This window comes from Castanea sativa, chromosome 8, assembly GCF_040712315.1.
Source record: "Castanea sativa cultivar Marrone di Chiusa Pesio chromosome 8, ASM4071231v1".
Lineage (NCBI taxonomy): Eukaryota > Viridiplantae > Streptophyta > Magnoliopsida > Fagales > Fagaceae > Castanea > Castanea sativa.
This window is the reverse complement of record NC_134020.1, coordinates 39,932,475-39,937,108: the sequence shown is the minus strand read 5'-3', so window position 1 is coordinate 39,937,108 and position 4,634 is coordinate 39,932,475. Positions and strand designations below refer to the sequence as shown.

The window sequence follows — 4,634 nt, the reverse complement described above, 5'->3', positions numbered from 1 at the left end:
GTCTCACACAACTGTTATAAACACAAAAAGAAGGATGATGCATATATGTTGTTTAGAAGATAATTATTGTTTAATCAGACAAAATAATTATATATGATGCTCTCTATATAGGTTTTTTTTTAATTTAAAAAATATATAATAAAAAAAAAAACCCCTTTCAACAAAATAATCAGGCAGCCAGCTCTATAAACCCATAAAGTACTCAACCATATTTGGCTACAACTTTTCAGAAAAAATTAAGCTCGGACACATAACCATGGAAATGATAGCCCGCACCTTGTATTAGCAAGAACTTCCACATTACATGCTTTAAAAACGTGGATGAGGTTCCACATTATTTCCGCATCTCAGCAAGAAATTAAACAGGGGCCATATTAATTTAAGAACTTAAACTAGTGGGTATCAAATGGTTTATTATTATTTTTAGGACAATTAGTAGTTTATAATGATATTAAATTACGTAGATGGCCATAAATACAAACTCTTAGTAGGCCCTACATCCTATTTAAAAGTTAAAAAAGTAAACATAAAACAAAAATTCTCATACCATTCAGTCTCAATTATTAGTTTAAATCTATATGTAGTGACAAAAGTGTTAGAATAATTGTTAACAAAAGACAAAAATTCTCATACTATTAAGTCTCAATTAAAGTGTCAGAATAATTGTTAACAAAAGACAAAAATTCTCACACTATTGAGTCTCAATTATTAAGAGAGAGTTTTACCTTTTAAGCCTATATGTGATGAGAGTGAGCAATTGTTAAATGCTTAAATTCACATTTTTCTATTCAGCAAAAAAAAATCACATTTTTCTAACATTTTAGGCTTTTAGGGTAATTAATACTTTATCATCAACTACACATATTTGTTGATTCTAATCTTCTTAGGATTCCACTATACGTGAAACTCCAACACCAATTTATAAATTATTTGGTTTTCTTTCTTGTTAATGTCATTATTATATATTCCACATGAATATTTTCTGTAATTCTGCATAAATTTTCAAACCCATGGCCATTGGATTTTTTTTTTTTTTTTCCTTTTCTTTTCTATCTCTCTGTTATCATGGGCCATGGAAAATATTCAGTGTCATTGTTTTTCTTTTCGCCTAAACCATAAAAAATAAAAGAGAGAGAAAAAAATATAAGTTTGTGTGTACATGTATAATGTTAAGAAAAAAAATCTATTGATATTGTTATAGGAAGAAGAATTTTAGGGGTAGAGCTTTTGTGGTAAATAACTTTAACAATAATACAATATAAGGAAAGAGTTTTGGTGTTTAAAGTGTTTGGCAAAATATAATAAAGGCGAAAACATCATTTTGGTTCCTATATTTTGGGGTCACAGACAATTTGGTCTATACATTTTGGTAGCAGCCAATTTGGTCTCTATTATTTACTTATTTTCTACTTGCAGTCAATTTAATCCCTATTGTTAACTTACTAACGAAAAATATTTACGTGGCAAATGATATGTACAGTTGGCACATGTAATGCTGGCATAGAAAATAAAATAATAAAAATACTGTTTAATAAATATTTTAAAATGTCACGTAAGAATTTATTTTGAAAAAAATTAATTTCACAAATATTAAAGATGGAAAAAAAATTAGAAATCTCATATTTTCTTTGATTTTTATGGCAACGAAACACAAAATCACCTTGATTTTTCTATCTTAAATCCTTGAATTCACCTTGATATTTCTATCTTAAATCTTTGATATTTATGGCCTATGATATATCTCTGTTATTAAAATTAGAAAAATAAAGAAGTGACATTTTAAAATATTTATTAAAAAATATTTTTATTATTTTATTTTCCATGTCAGCATCATATATGCTAGCTGTGCACACCATTTGCTATGAAAGCATTTTTCGTTAGTGAGTTAACAATAGAGATCAAATTTATTAAAAGTTGAAAATAGTAAGGACCAAATTAACTGTTACCAAATGTAGAAACCAAATTGACTGTGACTCCAAAATGGTGTTTTCACTTATAATAAAATATTACTTTAAGTTTAAGTTGTTACTCTTGTTTGCTAAGTAAATTGATAAAGAGATTTTAGATATGAGAAATAACAAAAGATAGCATAATAGAAACGTACTTTTTATTTTCATACTTAAACCCAATTAGTTCAATTATTAATAATCAATATTTATTTTATCATCATTGTTGTTGTTGTTGTTGTTATTAGCTCTCTATCTCTTTAAAATAAGTGAGCACATTGAGTGTTATTTTGAAAATTAAGCATGAACACTTTCATTAATTCATTTATTTCTATTAAAGTTGAAACAATTCACTAAAGAGCTTTAACACTAAAATTCGAATTGTCTATTTTTCATCTATTAGGGGCTCTCTAGACCTCTTTAGCAAAATTGTCAAACCTAAGGCAACTTTTACTAAAACGATTTAAAGACAAGACCCTAAAGGTGCTAGCTAACTCTTTTTTTCTTTTCTTTTTTTGAAAGATAATTACAACATGCTGCTAACCCCGCAACTTAAACTATTTTTCCCTAGACCCCCAAGCACTTTGTACATGAAAATGTGTCAATTCAACTACAAGGCCTTTGGCAAGGTGCTAGCTAACTCAATTATTAAATTCTGCCACCATTTGACATATATCTAATTAATGCGCAAATTAAAGAAATAAAGAGAAGAAAAAAAATTGTTATATATATATATATATATATATATATATATATATATATATATATATATATATATAAATGAGATAAGTTCAAGTTACACTTTTTCTAAACCATTGGATTAAAGTATATTTAACAGTCAAAAAAGACACTCATTAATGCTAATATTCTAATTAGGATCTCATAAATTATCCCTTATTTATTGCATTCCATACCTATCTTTAAACCTATAAAAACACAAATTAAAAAAGTATACATCTCTCTCTAATTTTTTTTTTCCACTATATAAAAAAAAAATTCCTTCACTGCAGTCTCTGGCAAAAAAAAAAAAAAAAAAAAGTGGCTGAATTTGGTATTTGAAACAATTATACACTAACAGAAATTCTTACAATGATAAGTTCCAGAGATGGCTGGTGGAATCCTCTTATAGCCGATAATATCGATCCATTTCCCTAGCTCACAAGTGTATATAAACTCTTGTCCACAGGTCAATTAATTGAATCTTCATATAGCAATTATCATCCTAAATTCACAATGTGTATACAAGATCTATTGCATGGGGACATCCAGATGTGATTCAGAAGCTCAGTGTGTGGTACCAGCCATTTAGGAATGGCTAAAGGCAATTTCCATGCAAACACAAAATGCTGATCTTAAGAATTGCAGCGACAGAGTGAATGCTTGTATCCTATCCATGGCATACTTTAAAGAAATGGATAAACTACCTACCAGGAGATTGATTGACCATCAAGGCAGTGGCACTGCCCAGCCTTAAATCTAATAGTAATTAATTAATGGTCCATAAAAGGTGTAACTCTTGTAAAATTAACTTCAACCCATCTCTTTTATATATATATATATATATATATATATATATATATATATATATATATATATATATATATATATCATTTGTTAATATATATTCTTGTTGTCTTTTACAGATACGAGGTTCAAAGAGAAACTTGAGGGACGGGAAAAGGTTGACACCACTTTCTTTATTGAAACTAATTTACGTCTGGTAAAAAGAATGAAGTTGCACTTCAATACTGCAAATGGGGCAACTTTCTTACCTCATCAAGTTCCAAAGTCCATTCCCTTTTCAAGTGGCAAGTTACCAGAAATTCTAAATCTCTTTTCAGTAAACGAAAAATCTGAGGAAGCAAAGGTAATAAAAAACACAATTGTGACGTGTGAGTCACCATGCACTGATAGAGAAGGTGGTCTCTGCGCAAAATCCTTAAAATCATTAGTAGATTTTAGTGTTTCAAAGTTGGGAAAAAATGTCCAAGTAATTTTAACCCAAGTGCCAATTAAAAGAAACTAAGAAGCAAGAGTATCGCATTACAGGAGTGCATAGGATTAATGCAAACAAGGGGGTAGTGTGTCACAAGCAAAACTATGTGTATGCTGTTTTCTATTGCCATGAAATCCATGACGCAGGGATTTACATGGTTCCATTGGTGTCCTCTGATGGGACTAAAGTTCATGCAATAGCTGCTTGCCAAACTGATGCGCATGCATTTGTTGGAAATGCTTTTAATGTGCTCAAAGTTAAGCCAGGAACTGTCCCTATATGCCACTTTCTTGATGGTGATTCCCTTCTTTGGGTTCCAAATTAGATGTTTGAAGAAATGCTTTAGACCAGGCTTCTTGTATTTATATATAATGCCTAGATGGGAAAAAACTAAATAAGGGAAAAGTATGCTATATTTAGCCCCATGTATAAAACCTCCCAGCTACTATGCATGTTTGTACGTAATTAATGTCTGCAAGACTGAAGATACTATCAGTTCAATTTACATCTTCTTAGAGCAAGGCTTATATGCCTCTTTTAGTTTTGATTGCATTCAAACTTTGGCATTGACAAATTAGAAGCATTATTTAAAGTGATATATAGTGCACAAAACTCTCTCTAATCAATCATATTTCCCATTTCTTTATTTTGAAGTGATGGGTTGGGGTGATTTTGGGAATAGGTGGAGATTG

General features: G+C 29.6%; 1 pseudogene; it reads left to right on the top strand.

The window, feature by feature from the left end:
• Positions 1-3,257: 3,257 nt before the first annotated feature.
• LOC142606317 (BURP domain protein RD22-like) lies at positions 3,258-4,267 on the top strand (annotated as a pseudogene).
• The last annotated feature ends 367 nt before the right edge of the window (positions 4,268-4,634 follow it).